Source organism: Bombina bombina, chromosome 1 (genome assembly GCF_027579735.1).
Source record: "Bombina bombina isolate aBomBom1 chromosome 1, aBomBom1.pri, whole genome shotgun sequence".
Taxonomy (NCBI): domain Eukaryota; kingdom Metazoa; phylum Chordata; class Amphibia; order Anura; family Bombinatoridae; genus Bombina; species Bombina bombina.
In genome coordinates, this window is record NC_069499.1 from 1,493,711,159 (window position 1) to 1,493,731,041 (window position 19,883).

Consider the following 19,883-nt stretch of genomic DNA (forward strand, 5'->3'; position numbering starts at 1 on the left):
TCCTACCTCAGATATTGACACTAGCAAATCAACTTATTTATGTAAAATGGAGTACATTTGTTATTTGTTGAAGAAGTGTTGATTATATTGGATATTGAGGAGACTAGTCCTCTTGATTTTAAAGCTAGTAAACGTTTAAATTCCGTTTTTAAACCTGTGGTTATTTCAGAGATTTTTTTCAGTTCCTGGTGCTATTTCTGATATGATTTCTAAGTAATGGAATAGGCCTGGTGTCGTATATACCTCTGCCTAAGGGCTGTCACTAAATGAGTGTTTAGCAACAGATGTATATGTATGATTCTCGCAAAAGAAGATACAAATGAGATGCTTGTAAGAATTATTCTTATATGACTTTATATGCCTTGGCTAGACAAAATCCCTAACTATAGACAAATATTTAATCTGGGTTATCTAACAGATTAAATTAATACTCATATTTATCAAATATTAGTTGACATAAACTATTTATTAATCACAGAAAGATTGAAACATACCTCGAGATCTGAAGGCTGAAGATAGCAATAGCCTTATACAAATGCAAAGCTTATATACACATTTTAAGCCAATGAAATCAAAGCATACCATAAATGAAAAGGCTATCTTTGTATATTTAAACTTCCTTAAAAAGACTTATAATTTTGGCTGACATATAGAAAATACTATTTTAACTTGTTCATGCGCAGTGTATTAGAGTGTTAATAATACTTTGTTTAGCTAGCAGTATAGGTGTTTTGATTGACAACAGCAACTGAATGTAAATGTCACAGTTTTAAATACATTGGGCTCCATGTACTAAGCCGTCAATTCATCCGTCATTTTAGACGCGGATAAACTCGCCGTTACTCGCCGCGGGCGAAATGGTGTCCGCTGTCACTATGTACTAATAATCCCCCAATAAATAGACAAGTCTAGCCCGCCGCGAGCAGTGGCGGATTATTGATAAATTTGACGCCTCGCTCGCCGCGACTAAGCTGATGTACTTAACTTTCAGTTGAATTGTCTGGCCAATTATTAACGCGTGACATGCAAGGTGTCACGAACATCATAGTAGTCGCGGGAATAGAATTTTGCTCCTATAAAAGTTCAACTTATCTAAACAACTTTATTATTGTTCAAAAATTTTTGAAGAGTGATAACAGAGCGTTATTTTTGTAATATTTATTTACAATTTGGATATGGCTTCATCTGGATCTGATAATATATAAATATTAATATAAAAATAATTATAAAGATTGACAACTATACAATACAAATTTAAAATATAGATTACTCTTTAATTACAGTCGACAAATTTGGCGCAATATATGTACATGGAAATGAGAGACAAATTAGACGCCAGTTATGCTGTACAATGCTGATATTACTGCCTTTTATATATGTCTAGACTGGCGTCTAGATTGACTTTCCTATTGTTTTGTACCTTGCCCGCCACCTAAAAGGTGGCGAGGCAAAAATAACGAGGTGGGAGTGGAAACTGTAGCGAGCGGACAAATAGATTTTTTAGTACATTCGTTTTTGGCGAGTTGGTGGTCAAATGTGTCTAATTACAGTGAAAAATGGAGAGGAAGCGAGGTTTGGCGGATAAGTACGCTCGCAATTTTAAAGATGCGAGTTTGAACATAGTTGACGACTTTGTACATATCAGTTTGCGAGTTTTGACGCGAGATTTGTTGCGTTGTATTCTATATCTTAATTTATATCTAAATGTTTAATCTATGAATAACATATTTAATGTGTAATTCTTCTTTGAAATGGTATATTTTTCTTAATCATGATTTTATAATTTATTCTAATCATGATTTTATAACTCCACATTCCCCCACTTTCTTTTCTTTTTGTCAGACACAATCCCAATGATTAAACACTAAGGGCCAACACAGAAGAAACTACCAGACATATACCAGACATATTTCAAACAATAGACAGTGGATTTGACGTCATACACTACTATAAAGAATGTTCCAATAATTACATAGTTCATAAATAAAGATGTTCAAGTCTTGATTGAAGGAATCAAATCCATAGCAGCGTCATTGCAGAGAAAGTTCAGTTCATAACTACCTTAGTAGTAAGATACATTTGTTGCAGAATTGAAAGCAATAAAGTCTGTAGGAGCAGTTCCATCAAGAAATACAACATGTGTAATCTTCATAGTGCTTACAAACAGGAACAAATAGTGTATATAACCACTGAAAAGGCCAAGGAAGAACCATAGGGTGAAACAAGTAGACGACACAGTTAGTTGCAGGTAACGATTGCAGCAACCATAGGTAAACTTGTCACAAGGCCTCAGCATGTCCAGTAGTAGTCAGGCAGATCAATTCAGAAGAGCCCAAGTGCAAATCAAAAGAATTCCATCCAGACACCAAGAAAAGAGAGAGATAGGAGTATCCTAAAAAAAAATTAAAAGAAAGTATAAGTATACAATATTGAAATCAAATTATTCTATATGTCAGTCAAATTGGATTAGGAAGCCTAGTTGTATCAAGCGAAACTGAATAAGCAGAATATAAAGGTACATAACGTTTTAGTTGTGAATTAAGATGTTCCAGGGTTGTAAGTTGTCTAACTAATTTTTTGTTTAAATGCTTTTGATAACAAATACAACCACACATAAAAATAAACATAAAAATTTGAACAATAGTTAAAACAATAACAGGGTGTAACATAATATAATTGAGTAGTTGTACTACTATATCCAAATACAGATTCCCACCAAGATATATTTGCATCCTGTAAAATACTAGAAGTAGCTGATTTTAAAATTCCTTGTTCATGTTCAACTGTAATATTAGTATCTACAGAAACATGTTTTAGATTTTGTAACAAGGAAGAAATTATAGTAGAATCAGTTAACCATTTCTTCATTTGTGATCCCATACCCAAAGGTAAATTATAAACAGAAAAATTCATAACATGGTCCCATGTTAAATTTAAAGTAATATTAAGAGTTTGGGGCATGGTAAAATTCCAATTAGATGATGCAATATATTTAAGTGGAATAGTATTACACCAGGTACCAGGTAATAAATGAGAACTAGCAAATACATTATCCTGTGTTTGGAATATAATAGTATCTGAATTAAATAAATGAAAACAAACTCTGTCAGATCCTTAATAAAATACCGGTCTAAGTACATTAAAATGACTTTGTAAGGTACAAGACTTTTGATTTTCCCAACATGTTTCATTGGTTGTATGGAATTGTGAAAGGGAACAGATAAATGAATTTGCATTGGAATGACACAATGATACATCAACAAGTGTCCATTTTGATTCATCAATGTTATGTGACACCCATTGATGTGACAATACTGGAAACAGTAATGAACCATTAGCAGGAAGACCAATTGTCGCTAAGCGATAAATAATAGTATCTTTACCAGACCAAGGAATTAATGTATGAATCATACAAAATTCAATGGTGCAGTCAGATAAAATTACTTCCCACCATAAAAGATGTGTCATGGCAAAATTAGTGACTGACTTAGATGCAGCTAAACTTAAAGAAGCTGGCCACTTTCCAGACCATAAACTTTGAAGTTGAATCTTTAAGTCAGTAGATAGATCAGATTGTACTTGAGAGCATAACATAGCCCAGGCTGTTTCATGTGTAAAATTATATAATTCATTTACTAAAACATTAAATTTATCTTTAATAATATTAGTAATATCCACCATAACATAAATTTGATGTTGCTGGAGATTAGCAATATTATTGTTAATTCCATATTGAGTATCTAAGCCTGTAGCTGCATGAGAGGCAAGATTTGCTAATTTATATCTTAATATTTCAGAATTTATTTGTGCAGTAGAGCCAATCATACTACCATATGCTCCCAAGCCAGTCGCAAGTACATCTCTCCTAGGTCTATGATTAGATCGAAGAGAAACATTTTGCAGTAAACTTTCATGAAACCACCATTGGAATTATTTTTCTTGTACAGACACAAAGGGAGTGCAGTTTGAATATTGTGTAGAAACCATCCACCTTGACAATTGAAGATGCCAAGTAACTAAACGATATTCAACATATTAAGCAACTTGTGTCGCAGAATCTAAACGTACCTGAATAGGATCACCTTCATGAAAAGGTTTTTCCAAAGAGGTAGGAAAAGGTTTAGACAAAGGAAGTGAAGTAGTAGTATGTACAAATATACTAATATGAACAGAAAATTGGGAAATACCATGGTCCATACATTGCTATAATCCTACAGAATCAAAAGGATTCAAATGATTGATTAATTAATAAAGTAGCAGGTATATAAGAAATATTAGAGAAATCTACTGTGCTACTTGTATCACAAGATAAAATATTATCTGACATAACCAAAGGAACTTGTTTATCATCATGTAGAATTCCTGCAGGAGAAGAAAGTAAATCAATACTGCATAGGAGACAGATGTTCTTTCCTGTATGGGGTATGCCACCATATCCTGGAATAATAAGATGAGAAGCATTAATATACCATTCTTGTAAATAATCAAACTTTTTTACACTAGCAACAAAAAGTGCAACAAACTGAGGAGAAATAGAAGGATGGGAAATATGATAAATAGGTCTTGAAGGTGAAAGGACAAGATGATTAAAATTTGATAACATCATAGTCATTAAACTAGTATCAGCTGTGGAGTGAGATTTAAGAAACATAGGCTGATAATCAAATTTTTAGTAGAATTATCATTCTGTGGTATACTCCTTATTTTATTATGAATTAATTGGGAAACAAATATATTAGAATAGCAAAAACAGATAAGCATTACAGTCAAAAAACAACATGCACATGCTTTTAAAGAAAACATATTAAATGGTTAGAATAAACTATGTGACAATAATATAATATGGCTTAAATATGTCAGGCAACCTTATAGTCCAAGAAAATATATTAACAACTAAAATAAAATATATATGTATTTTCTTAGACAACTTAACAATTATATGAAAGCTATAAGCATACAGGGAGTGCAGAATTATTAGGCAAGTTGTATTTTTGAGGATTAATTTTATTATTGAACAACAACCATGTTCTCAATGAACCCAAAAAACTCATTAATATCAAAGCTGAATAGTTTTGGAAGTAGTTTTTAGTTTGTTTTTAGTTATAGCTATTTTAGGGGGATATCTGTGTGTGCAGGTGACTATTACTGTGCATAATTATTAGGCAACTTAACAAAAAACAAATATATACCCATTTCAATTATTTATTTTTACCAGTGAAACCAATATAACATCTCAACATTCACAAATATACATTTCTGACATTCAAAAACAAATCAGTGACCAATATAGCCACCTTTCTTTGCAAGGACACTCAAAAGCCTGAAATCCATGGATTATGTCAGTGTTTTGATCTGTTCACCATTAACATTGCATGCAGCAGCAACCACAGCCTCCCAGACACTGTTCAGAGAGGTGTACTGTTTTCCCTCCTTGTAAATCTCACATTTGATGATGGACCACAGGTTCTCAATGGGGTTCAGATCAGGTGAACAAGGAGGCCATGTCATTAGATTTTCTTCTTTTATACCCTTTCTTGCCAGCCACGCTGTGGAGTACTTGGACGCGTGTGATGGAGCATTTTCCTGCATGAAAATCATGTTTTTCTTGAAGGATGCAGACTTCTTCCTGTACCACTGCTTGAAGAAGGTGTCTTCCAGAAACTGGCAGTAGGACTGGGAGTTGAGCTTGACTCTATCCTCAACCCGAAAAGGCCCCACAAGCTCATCTTTGATGATACCAGCCCAAATTAGTACTCCACCTTGCTGGCGTCTGAGTCGGACTGGAGCTCTCTGCCCTTTACCAATCCAGCCACGGGCCCATCCATCTGGCCCATCAAGACTCACTCTCATTTCATCAGTCCATAAAACCTTAGACAAATCAGTCTTGAGATATTTCTTGGCCCAGTCTTGACGTTTCAGCTTGTGTGTCTTGTTCAGTGGTGGTCGTCTTTCAGCCTTTCTTACCTTGGCCATGTCTCTGAGTATTGCACACCTTGTGCTTTTGGGCACTCCAGTGATGTTGCAGCTCTGAAATATGGCCAAACTGGTGGCAAGTGGCATCTTGGCAGCTGCACGCTTGACTTTTCTCAGTTCATGGGCAGTTATTTTGCGCCTTGGTTTTTCCACACGCTTCTTGCGACCCTGTTGACTATTTTGAATGAAACGCTTGATTGTTCGATGATCACGCTTCAGAAGCTTTGCAATTTTAAGAGTGCTGCATCCCTCTGCAAGATATCTCACTATTTTTGACTTTTCTGAGCCTGTCAAGTCCTTCTTTTGACCCATTTTGCCAAAGGAAAGGAAGTTGCCTAATAATTATGCACACCTGATATAGGGTGTTGATGTCATTAGACCACACCCCTTCTCATTACAGAGATGCACATCACCTAATATGCTTAATTGGTAGTAGGCTTTCGAGCCTATACCGCTTGGAGTAAGACAACATGCATAAAGAGGATGATGTGGTCAAAATACTCATTTGCCTAATAATTCTGCACACAGTGTAAATATAACAGGCATAATATGAGGTAGTCTTAGAGTGTAGGAATTGTTCAAACAAATAACAAACTGTTCCAAGACTGGTTCTTTTGATCCTTTTATAGCAGTGTCATTCACAGTATAGTTGTTCAAATCCTATCAGTTAAAGGCAGAATCTTGAACAAACTGAGGATTCACAAGTATTATATATATGTATACCTGAATAATAAACCCTTTTTCTTTCATGTAATTAGCAAGAGTCCATGAGCTAGTGACGTATGGGATATACATTCCTACCAGGAGGGGCAAAGTTTCCCAAACCTCAAAAATGCCTATAAATACACCCCTCACCACACCCACAAATCAGTTTTACAAACTTTGCCTCCTATGGAGGTGGTGAAGTAAGTTTGTGCTAGATTCTACGTTGATATGCGCTCCGCAGCAGGTTGGAGCCCGGTTTTCCTCTCAGCGTGCAGTGAATGTCAGAGGGATGTGAGGAGAGTATTGCCTATTTGAATGCAGTGATCTCCTTCTACAGGGTCTATTTCATAGGTTCTCTGTTATCGGTCGTAGAGATTCATCTCTTACCTCCCTTTTCAGATCGACGATATACTCTTATATATACCATTTCCTCTACTGATTCTCGTTTCAGTACTGGTTTGGCTTTCTACTATGTGTAGATGAGTGTCCTGGGGTAAGTAAGTCTTATTTTCTGTGACACTCTAAGCTATGGTTGGGCACTTTTTATATAAAGTTCTAAATATATGTATTCAAACATTTATTTGCCTTGACTCAGGATGTTCAACATTTCTTATTTCAGACAGTCAGTTTCATATTTGGGATAATGCATATGAATAATTCATTTTTTTCTTACCTTAAAAATTTGACTTTCCCTGTGGGCTGTTAGGCTCGCGGGGGCTGAAAATGCTTCATTTTATTGCGTCATTCTTGGCGCGGACTTTTTTGGCCAAAAATTATTTTCTGTTTCCGGCGTCATACGTGTCGCCGGAAGTCATTTTTGACGTTCTTTTGCGCCAAAAGTGTCGGCGTTCCGGATGTGGCGTCATTTTTGGCGCCAAATAATGTGGGCATCTTTTTTGGCGCGAGAAAATATGGGCGTCACTTTTGTCTCCACATTATTTAAGTCTCATTGTTTTTTTTTTTGCTTCTGGTTGCTAGAAGCTTATTCTCTGGCATTTTTTTCCCATTCCTGAAACTGTCATTTAAGGAATTTGATCAATTTTGCTTTATATGTTGTTTTTTCTATTACATATTGCAAGATGTCCCACGTTGAAGCTGAGTCAGAAGATACTTCTGGAATATCCCTGCCTGGGGCTGGAGCTACCAAAGCTAAGTGTATCTACTGTAAACTTATGGTATATGTTCCTCCAGCTGTTGTTTGTACTGTTTTGTCATGACAAACTATTTATGCAGATAATATTTCCTTTAAGTACTGTCACATTACCTGTTGCTGTTCTGTCAACATCTAATACTCAGAGTGTTCCTGATAACATAAGAGATTTTGTTTTTAAATCCATTAAGAAGGCTATGTATGTTATTCCTCCTTCTAGTAAATGTAAAAAGTCTTTTAAAACTTCTCATTTTTCAGATGAATTTTTAAATGAACATCATCATTCTGATTCTGATAATGGTTCTTCTGGTTCAGAGGATTCTGTCTCAGAGGTTGATGCTGATAAATCTTCATATTTATTTAAAATGAAATTTATTCGTTCTTTACTTAAAGAAGTCCTAATTGCATTAGAAATTGAGGATTCTGGTCCTCTTGATACTAAATATAAACGTTTAGATAAGGTTTTTAAATCTCCTGTAGTTATTCCAGAAGTTTTTCCTGTCCCTAGTGCTATTTCTGAAGTAATTTCCAGGGAATGGAATAATTTGGGTAATTTATTTACTCCTTCTAAACGTTTTAAGCAATTATATCCTGTGCAATCTGACAGATTAAAGTTTTGGGACAAAATCCCTAAAATTGATGGGGCTGTCTCTACTCTTGTTAAGCGTACTATTCCTACGGCAGATGGTACTTCCTTAAGGATCCTTTAGATAAGAAAATTGAATCCTTTCTAAGAAAAGCTTACTTGTGTTCAGGTAATCTTCTTAGACCTGCTATATCTTTAGCGGATGTTGCTGCAGCTTCATCTTTTGGTTAGAAGCTTTAGCGCAACAAGTATCAGATCATAATTCTCATAGCATTTTTATTCTTCAACATGCTAATAATTTTATTTGTAATGCCATCTTTGATATCATTAGAGTTGATGTCAGGTATATGTCTCTAGCTATTTTAGCTAGAAGAGTTTTATGACTTAAGACTTGGAATGCTGTTATGTCTTCTAAGTCTACTCTGCTTTCCCTTTCTTTCCAGGGTAATGATCGTTTTCATTCCTTTTGTCACAACAAGGAACAAAAACCTGATCCTTCATCCTCAGGAGCGGTATCAGTTTGGAAACCATCTCCAGTCTGGAATAAATCCAAGCCTTTTAGAAAATCAAAGTCAGCTCCTAAGTCCACATGAAGGTGCGGCCCTCATTCCAGCCCAGCTGGTAGGGGGCAGATTACGTTTTTTCTAAGAACTTTGGATCAATTCCGTTCACAATCTTTGGATTCAGAACATTGTTTCAGAAGGGTACATAATTGGCTTCAAGATAAGGCCTCCTGCAAAGAGATTTTTTTCTTTCCCATGTCCCAGTTAACCCAGCGAAGGCTCAAGCATTTCTGAAATGTGTTTTCAGATCTAGAGTTGACTGGAGTAATTTTGCCAGTTCCAGTTCTGGAACAGGGACTGGGGTTTTTATTCAAATCTCTTCATTGTACCAAAGAAGGAAAAATTCCTTCAGACCAGTTCTGGATCTAAAAATATTGAATCGTTATGTAAGGATACCAATATTCACAATGGTAACTGTAAGGACTATCCTGCCTTTTGTTCAACAAGGGCATTATATGTCTACTATAGTTTTACAGGATGCATATCTGCATATTCCGATTCATCCAGATCACTATCAGTTTCTGAGATTCTCTTTCCTAGATAAGCATTACCAGTTTGTGGCTCTGCCGTTTGGCCTAGCTACAGCTCCAAGAATTTTTTACGAAGGTTCTCGGTGCCCTTCTGTCTGTAATCAGAGAACAGGGTATTGTGGTATTCCTTATTTGGACGATATCTTGGTACTTGCTCAGTCTTCATATTTAGCAGAATCTCATTCGAATCGACTAGTGTTGTTTCTTCAACATCATGGTTGGAGGATCAATTTACCAAAAAGTTCATTGATTCCTCAGACTTAGGTAACCTTTTTTAGGTTTTCAGATAGACTCAGTGTTCATGACTCTATCTTTGATAGACATGAGACATCTAAAGTTGATATCAGCTTGTCGAAACCTTCAGTCACAATTTTTCCCTTCGGTAGCCTTATGCATGGAAATTCTAGGTCTTATGACTGCGGCATCGGACGCGATCCCCTTTGCTCGTTTTCACATGCGGCCTCTTCAGCTCTGTATGCTGAACCAGTGGTGCAGGGATTACACAAAGATATCTCAATTAATATCTTTAAAACCGATTGTACGACACTCTCTGACGTGGTGGACAGATCACCATCGTTTAGTTCAGGGGGCTTCTTTTGTTCTTCCGACCTGGACTGTAATTTCAACAGATGCAAGTCTTACAGGTTGGGGAGCTGTGTGGGGGTCTCTGACAGCACAAGGGGTTTGGGAATCTCGGGAGGTGAGATTACCGATCAATATTTTGGAACTCCGTGCAATTTTCAGAGCTCTTCAGTCTTGGCCTCTTCTGAAGAGAGAATCGTTCATTTGTTTTCAGACAAACAATGTCACTTCTGTGGCATACATCAATCATCAAGGAGGGACTCACAGTTGTCTGGCTATGAAAGAAGTATCTCAAATTCTGGTTTGGGCGGAATCCAGCTCCTGTCTAATCTCTGCGGTTCATATTCCAGGAATAGACAATTGGGAAGCGGATTATCTCAGTCGCCAAACGTTGCATCCGGGCGAATGGTCTCTTCACCCAGAGGTATTTCTTCAGATTGTTCAAATGTGGGAACTTCCAGAAATAGATCTGATGGCTTCTCATCTAAACAAGAAACTTCCCAGGTATCTGTCCAGATCCCGGGATCCTCAGGCGGAGGCAGTGTATGCATTATCACTTCCTTGGAAGTATCATCCTGCCTATATCTTTCCCCCTCTAGTTCTTCTTCCAAGAGTAATCTCCTAGATTCTGAAGGAATGCTCGTTTGTTCTGCTGGTAGCTCCAGCATGGCCTCACAGGTTTTGGTATGCGGATCTTGTCCGGATGGCCTCTTGCCAACCGTGGACTCTTCCGTTAAGACCAGACCTTCTGTCGCAAGGTCCTTTTTTCCATCAGGATCTCAAATCCTTAAATTTAAAGGTATGGAGATTGAACGCTTGATTCTTGGTCAAAGAGGTTTCTCTGACTCTGTTATTAATACTATGTTACAGGCTCATAAATCTGTATCTAGAGAGATATATTATAGAGTCTGGAAGACTTATATTTCTTGGTGTCTTTCTCATCATTTTTCCTGGCATTCTTTTAGAATTCCGAGAATTTTACAGTTTTTTCAGGATGGTTTAGATAAAGGTTTGTCCGCAAGTTCCTTGAAAGGTCAAATCTCTGCTCTTTCTGTTCTTTTTCACAGAAAGATTGCTAATCTTCCTGATATTCATTGTTTTGTACAAGCCTTGGTTCGTATTAAAAAGTCACAAGTGAAAAAAACAGAGCACAGGAAATATTATATTTTCTCAAAGCATTTATTTAATTTAAACAAGCAGAATAGCAAGATAAAAAATACTTGCAAGTATAAGCTGTCTGGTATGACGTGTTTCGGCCTAAGCCGTCATCAGATACCTAGATAGTACCATATACTGTCACCTTTTATAGGCTCATATGTTAGTTTGTATTAAGAACACCTGTAAACCATCATTAGTGTAACCTGATACATCTCACACATCTCCATTTGTATTAACCATTAAAGTCTTAAGCTATAATCTAACATTCAAATGAACTCTCATATAAACTAAGGATTAAATTAAAGTTACACCCTTATACTGCTGAAGACTGTAATTTCATATAATATTGACAAAGGTTACATTGTGTGTTAAATTGTAATCACATATTTATGTGGATTTTTACTCTAAAGAAATTAGACACTATTATGTAACTTTAAACAATGAAAAATAATTACAGACTCACTGCTGGGACAACTAAATAATACAAAAGTCTATTTTAAGTGTACAATGATGTAAGGGCCCATGGTAATATTCTAAGGGACATTAAATTTTGAAAGATGAATTATAAAAGGATAAACACCTAAAACAAATATACAGTAGAAGTTTAAATAGACATTCACTAATGTCTAGGCGAAAAATTTCACCAATATCTTTTTACTCGCAATATTTGTTGTTACCTTTTTAAGTAATTTAACTACTATAGAGGTTAAATGTATCTTAAACTTTCAAAAATAATAATAGAACTTATGGGCATAAATAGTTAATAGTGGGGATGTGTAAATATAAGTGATAAGACACTAGATTCTATTTCCAAACATTAATTATGTCTGCCTCAGTATTGAATCCCTGAGGTAATCTGGTATTTAAATTGAAAATCCAAAAAATTTCTCTTCTGGACAAGAGCTGGTCCAAATTACCTCCTCTCACTGGATTCCTAACTTTTTCTATGACCATCCATTTGAATGAGGCCACGTGACCACCATGTCTCTCAATGAAGTGTGCCGCATGGAGTCTCAGATGAAATATCATTTAGATGCTCCCGTATTCTTACTCTGGCCTGCCTGGTGGTCATGCCTACATATTGCATGTGGCAAACCACACACTGCACCAAATAGACCACATAACTTGACCTGCAGTTAGTGTAACCTGTAACATCATACACTTTCTGTGTGGCGCATGATTGGAACTGTTTGGCTACCCACGCATGGCCACATGCTTTGCACGTGTGAAAACCACATTTGTAGTGGCCTATGCTGGTAAGCCAATGACTCCTGCCTATGGCCTTTTCTGTGACCATGCTAGGAGAAAGGTAGTTACCCAAATTGCGGTTCCTTTTTGGTACAAAGTTGCAACCTTTCATTATCACATCATATAAATCCTTATCTCCCTTCAAAATAGGGAGATGTTTTTCAATCATGCTTGTGATTTGTTCATACTGATTTGAAAATGTGGTCACGAAAGTGAGTTTACTCTTATCATGACACCTTTTGTTCTTAGGTACTTCCTGCAGTAAATCTTTCCTGTCTATTTGGAGTACTTGCTGAAAAGCACTATCTATAGCGGAGTGATTGTAACCCCTCTGTAGGAATCTCTCTTTAAGCCTAATGCTCTCTTGTAGAAAGCTGCTTTGTTCTGAGCAATTACGCTTGATTCTGATGAATTCACCCTTGATGGTTCGTATTAAACCTGTCATTAAGTCAATTTCTCCTCCTTGGAGTTTGAATTTGGTTCTGGGGGCTCTTCAAGCTCCTCCGTTTGAACTTATGCATTCATTGGACATTAAACTACTTTCTTGGAAAGTTTTGTTCCTTTTGGCTATCTCTTCTGCCAGAAGAGTCTCTGAATTGTCTGCTCTTTCTTGTGAGTCTCCTTTTCTGATTTTTCATCAGGATAAGGCAGTGTTGCGAACTTCTTTTGAATTTTACCTAAGGTTGTGAATTCCAACAACATTAGTAGAGAAATTGTAGTTCCTTCATTATGCCCTAATCCTAAGAATTCTAAGGAGAAATCATTGCATTCTTTGGATGTTGTTAGAGCTTTGAAATATTTTGTTGAAGCTACTAAGACTTTCCGAAAGACTTCTAGTCTATTTGTTATCTTTTCCGGTTCTAGGAAAGGTCAGAAGGCCTCTGCCATTTCTTTGGCATCTTGGTTGAAATCTTTAATTCATCATGCCTATGTTGAGTCGGGTAAAACTCCGCCTCAGAGGATTACAGCTCATTCTACTAGGTCAGTTTCTACTTCCTGGGCGTTTAGGAATGAAGCTTCGGTTGATCAGATTTGCAAAGCAGTAACTTGGTCTTCTTTGCATACTTTTACTAAATTCTACCATTTTGATGTGTTTTCTTCTTCTGAAGCAGTTTTTGGTAGAAAAGTACTTCAGGCAGCTGTTTCAGTTTGAATCTTCTGCTTATGTTTTCATTTAAACTTTATTTTGGGTGTGGATTATTTTCAGCAGGAATTGGCTGTCTTTATTTTATCCCTCCCTCTCTAGTGACTCTTGCGTGGAAAGATCCACATCTTGGGTAGTCATTATCCCATACGTCACTAGCTCATGGACTCTTGCTAATTACATGAAAGAAAACATAATTTATGTAAGAACTTACCTGATAAATTCATTTCTTTCATATTAGCAAGAGTCCATGAGGCCCACCCTTTTTTGTGGTGGTTATGATTTTTTTGTATAAAGCACAATTATTCCAATTCCTTATTTTTTATGCTTTCGCACTTTTTTCTTATCACCCCACTTCTTGGCTATTCGTTAAACTGATTTGTGGGTGTGGTGAGGGGTGTATTTATAGGCATTTTTGAGGTTTGGAAAACTTTGCCCCTCCTGGTAGGAATGTATATCCCATACGTCACTAGCTCATGGACTCTTGCTAATATGAAAGAAATGAATTTATCAGGTAAGTTCTTACATAAATTATGTTTTTTTTTTCTTCATAAAGAAACTGTATGTTTTTTAATTTTTCATGCTTTCTTAGTTTTCACACAATTTATATTGCATAGCATGCTTATTTACATATATACAAACCAATGTAGTCTAATAAAAAAGATGTTAAAATCACTTTGTTGTTCCTGAAATAGACTTCAAAAAATCATTTAGTAAAAGAATCAATGTAAAAGATTCATTTTGTAAGTTGTAACTTAAAACCTATGTCACAGCAAACTGCTTTTCTTTCATGTAATTAGCAAGAGTCCATGAGCTAGTGACGTATGGGATATACATTCCTACCAGGAGGGGCAAAGTTTCCCAAACCTTAAAATGCCTATAAATACACCCCTCACCACACCCACAATTCAGTTTTACAAACTTTGCCTCCGATGGAGGTGGTGAAGTAAGTTTGTGCTAGATTCTACGTTGATATGCGCTCCGCAGCAAGTTGGAGCCCGGTTTTCCTCTCAGCGTGCAGTGAATGTCAGAGGGATGTGAGGAGAGTATTGCCTATTTGAATGCAGTGATCTCCTTCTACGGGGTCTATTTCATAGGTTCTCTGTTATCGGTCGTAGAGATTCATCTCTTACCTCCCTTTTCAGATCGACGATATACTCTTATATATACCATTACCTCTGCTGATTCTCGTTTCAGTACTGGTTTGGCTTTCTACAAACATGTAGATGAGTGTCCTGGGGTAAGTAAATCTTATTTTCTGTGACACTCTAAGCTATGGTTGGGCACTTTGTTTATAAAGTTCTAAATATATGTATTCAAACATTTATTTGCCTTGACTCAGAATGTTCAACTTTCCTTATTTTTCAGACAATCAGTTTCATATTTGGGATAATGCATTTGAATTAATCATTTTTTCTTACCTTTCAAAAATTTGACTCTTTTTTTCCCTGTGGGCTGTTAGGCTCACGGGGGCTGAAAATGCTTCATTTTATTGCGTCATTCTTGGCGCGGATTTTTTTGGCGCAAAAATTCTTTTCCGTTTCCGGCGTCATACGTGTCGCCGGAAGTTGCGTCATTTTTTTGACGTTATTTTGCGCCAAAAATGTCGGCGTTCCGGATGTGGCGTCATTTTTGCCGCCAAAAGCATTTAGGCGCCAAATAATGTGGGCGTCTTGTTTGGCGCTAAAAAAATATGGGCGTCGCTTTTGTCTCCACATTATTTAAGTCTCATTATTTATTGCTTCTGGTTGCTAGAAGCTTGTTCACTGGCATTTTTTTCCCATTCCTGAAACTGTCATTTAAGGATTTTGTTCAATTTTGCTTTATATGTTGTTTTTTCTATTACATATTGCAAGATGTTCCACGTTGCAACTGAGTCAGAAGATACTTTAGGAAAATCACTGCCGGGGCTGGAGCTTCCAAGCTAAGTGTATCTGCTATAAATTTTTGGTATCTGTTTCTCCAGCTGTTGTTTGTATTGCATGTCATGACAAACTTATTAATGCAGATAAAATTTCCTTTAGTACTGTTATATTACCTGTTGCTGTTCCGTCAACATCTAAATTTCAGAGTGTTCCTGATAAACATAAGAGATTTTATTTTTTAAATCCATTTAGAAGGCTATGTCTGTTATTTCTCCTTCTAGTTTACATAAAAGTCCTTTAAAACTTCTCTTTTTTTCAGATGAATTTTTAAATGAACATCATCATTCTGATACTGATAATGGTTCTTCTGGTTCAGAGGTTTCTGTCTCAGAGGTTGATGCTGATAAATCTTTGTATTTGTTCAAGATGGAATTTATTCGTTCTTTATTTTAAAGAAGTATTAATTGCTTTAGATATAGAGGATTCTGGTCCTCTTGATACTGAATCCAAACGTTTAAATAGGGTTTTTAAATCTCCTGTAGTTATTCCAGAAGTGTTTAATCTCCCTGATGTTTTTTCTGAAGTAATTTCCAGGGAATGGAATAATTTGGGTAATTCTTTTACTCCTTCTAAACGTTTAAGCAATTATATCCTGTGCCATCTGACAGATTAGAGTTTTTTGGGACAAAATCCCTAAGGTTTGGGGCTGTCTCTATTCCTGCTAAAATGTACTACTATTTCTACGGCAGATAGTACTACATTTAAGGATCCTTTAGATAAGAAAATTGAATCCTTTCTAAGAAAAGTTTACTTATGTTCAGGTAATCTTCTTAGACCTGCTATATTTTTACCGGATGTTGCTGCAGCTTCAACTTTTTGGTTAGAAGTTTTAGCACAACAAGTAACAGATCATAATTTTATAGCATTATTATTATTCTATAACATGCTAATAATTTTATTGGTGATACCATCTTTTGATATCATTAGTGTTGATGTCAGGTATATGTCTCTAGCTATTTTAGCTAGAAAAGCTTTATGGATTAAACTTGGAATGCTGATATGTCTTCTAAGTCAACTTTGTTTTCCCTTTCTGTCCAGGGTAATAATCATTTTTTCGTTCTTTTTTTCATAATAAGGAACAAAAGCCTGATCCTTCATCCTCAGGAGCGGTATCAGTTTGGAAACTTTTTCCAGTTTGGAATATATCCAAGCCTTATAGAAACCTATAGTCAGCTCCTAAGTACCCATGAAGGTGCGGCCCTTTTTTCCAGTTCAGCTGGTATGGGGCAGATTACGTTTTCTTCAAAGGAATTTGGATCAATTCCGTTCTCAATCTCTGGTTTCAGAACATTGTTTCAGAAAGGTACAGAATTGGCTTCAAGTTAAGGCCTCCTGCTAAGAGATTTTTTTCTTTCCCGTGTCCCAGTTAACACAGCAAGGCTCAGCATTTCTGAAATGTGTTTCAGATCTAGAGTTGGCTGGAGTAATTATGCCAGTTCCAGTTCTGGAACAGGGACTAGGGTTTTATTTTATCTCTTCATTGTACCAAAGAAGGTCAATTCCTTCAGACCAGTTCCGGATCTATCAATATTGAATCGTTATGTAAGGATACCAACATTCAAGATGGTTACTGTAGGACTATTCTGCCTTTTGTTTAGTAAGGGCATTATATGTCTACAATAGATTTACAGGATGTGTATCTGCATATTCCGATTCATCCAGATCATTTTTAGTGTCTGAGATTCTCTTTTTAGACAAGCATTACCAGTTTTGTGGCTCTACCGTTTGGCCTAGCCTCAGTTCCAAGAATTTTTTTCAAAGATTCTCGGTGCCCTTCTTTCTGTATTCAGAGAACGGGGTTTTGGTATTTCCTTATTTGGACGATTATCTTGGTATTTGCTCAGTCTTCTCATTTGAAGAATCTCATGCAAATCGATTTGTGTTGTTTCTTCAAGATCATGGTTGGAGGATCAATTTACCAAAAAGTTCATTGATTCCTCAGTCAAGGGTAACCTTTCTGGGTTTCCAGATAGATTCAGTGTCCATGACTCTGTCTTTAACAGACAAAAGACGTCTAAAATTGATTTCAGCTTGTCGAAACCTTCAGTCACAATCATTCCCTTCGGTAACCTTATGCATGGAAATTCTAGGTCTTATGACTGCTGCATCGGACGCGATCCCCTTTGCTCGTTTTCACATGCGACCTCTTCAGCTCTGTATGCTGAATCAATGGTGCAAGGATTACACAAAGATATCTCAATTTATATCTTTAAAAACTGATTGTTCGACACTCTCTAACGTGGTGGACAGATCACCATTGTTTAATTTAGGGGGCTTCTTTTTGTGCTTCCGACCTGGACTGTAATTTCAACAGATACAAGTCTCACAGGTTGGGGAGCTGTGTGGGGATCTCTGACGGCACAAGGAGTTTGGGAATCTCAGGAGGTGAGATTACCGATCAATATTTTGGAACTCCGTGCGATTTTCAGAGCTCTTCAGTTTTGGCCTCTTCTGTAGAGAGAATCGTTCATTTGTTTTCAGACAGACAATGTCACAACTGTGGCATACATCAATCATCAAGGAGGGACTCACAGTCCTCTGGCTATGAAAGAAGTATCTCGAATTTTTTTGGTTTGGGCGGAATCCAGCTCCTGTCTAATCTCTGCGGTTTATATCCCAGGTGTAGACAATTGGGAAGCGGATTATCTCAGCCGCCAAATGTTCCATCCGGGCGAATGGTCTCTTCACCCAGAGGTATTTCTTCAGATTGTTCAAATGTGGGAACTTCCAGAAATAGATCTGATGGCGTCTCATCTAAACAAGAAACTTCCCAGATATCTGTCCAGATCCCGGGATCCTCAGGCGGAGGCAGTGGATGCATTTTCACTTCCTTGGAAGTATCATCCTGCCTATATTTTTCCGCCTCTAGTTCTTCTTCCAAGAGTAATCTCCAAGATACTGAAGGAATGCTCGTTTGTTCTGCTGGTAGCTCCGGCATGGCCTCACAGGTTTGGTATGTGGATCTTGTCCGGATGGCCTCTTGCCAACCATGGACTCTTCCGTTAGACCAGACTTTCTGTCGCAAGGTCCTTTTTTCCATCAGGATCTGAAATCCTTAAATTTATAGGTATGGAGATTGAACGCTTGATTCTTGGTCAAAGAGATTTCTCTGACTCTGTGATTAATACTATGTTACAGGCTCGTAAATCTGTATCTAGAGAGATATATTATAGAGTCTGGAAGACTTATATTTTTTGGTGTCTTTCTCATCATTTTTCTTGGCATTCTTTTAGAATGCCGAGAATTTTTTTCAGTTTCTTCAGGATGGTTTAGATAAGGGTTTGTCTGCAAGTTCCTTGAAAGGACAAATCTCTGCTCTTTCTGTTCTTTTTCACAGAAAGATTGCTATTCTTCCTGATATTCATTGTTTTGTACAAGCTTTGGTTCGTATAAAACCTGTCATTAAGTCAATTTCTCCTCCTTGGAGTTTGATTTTGGTTCTGGGAACTCTTCAAGCTCCTCCCTTTGAACCTATGCATTCATTGGTCATTAAATTACTTTCTTGGGAAGTTTTGTTCCTTTTGACCATCTCTTCTGCCAGAAGAGTTTCTGAATTATCTGCTCTTTTCTTGTGAGTCTCCTTTTCTGATTTTTCATCAGGATAAGGCGGTGTTGCGAACTTCTTTTGAATTTTTACCTAAAGTTGTGATTTCCAACAACATTAGTAGAGAAATTGTGGTTCCTTCATTATGTCCTAATCTTAAGAATTCTAAGGAGAAAGCATTGCATTCTTTGCATGTTGTTAGAGCTTTGAAATATTATGTTGAAGCTACTAAGTCTTTCCGAAAGACTTCTAGTCTATTTGTTATCTTTTCCGGTTCTAGAAAAGGCCAGAAAGCTTCTGCCATTTCTTTGGCATCTTGGTTGAAATCTTTAATTCATCTTGCCTATGTTGAGTCGGGTAAAACTCCGCCTCAGAGGATTACAGCTCATTCTACCAGGTCAGTTTCTACTTCCTGGGCGTTTAGGAATGAAGCTTCGGTTGATCAGATTTGCAAAGCAGCAACTTGGTCCTCTTTGCATACTTTTTCAATTCTACCTTTTTGATGTATTTTCTTCTTCTGAAGCAATTTTTGGTAGAAAAGTACTTCAGGCAGCGGTTTCAGTCTGAATCTTCTGCTTATGTTTTTTATTAAACTTTATTTTGGGTGTGGATTATTTTCAGCAGGAATTGGCTGTCTTTATTTTATCCCTCCCTCTCTAGTGACTCTTGTGTGGAAAGATCCACATCTTGGGTAATCATTATCCCATACGTCACTAGCTCATGGACTCTTGCTAATTACATGAAAGAAAACATAATTTATGTAAGAACTTACCTG

The 19,883-nt window shown here is 36.7% G+C and overlaps 1 long non-coding RNA gene across 1 annotated transcript; it reads right to left on the reverse strand.

The window, feature by feature from the left end:
• Positions 1 to 1,887: 1,887 nt before the first annotated feature.
• On the reverse strand, positions 1,888 to 3,150 carry LOC128643542 (uncharacterized). The gene is made up of 2 exons (XR_008399838.1): positions 2,694 to 3,150; positions 1,888 to 2,392 (listed from the first exon to the last, which is right to left on the reverse strand). It is a non-coding gene; the product is annotated as an uncharacterized LOC128643542 (long non-coding RNA).
• Positions 3,151 to 19,883: the final 16,733 nt, after the last annotated feature.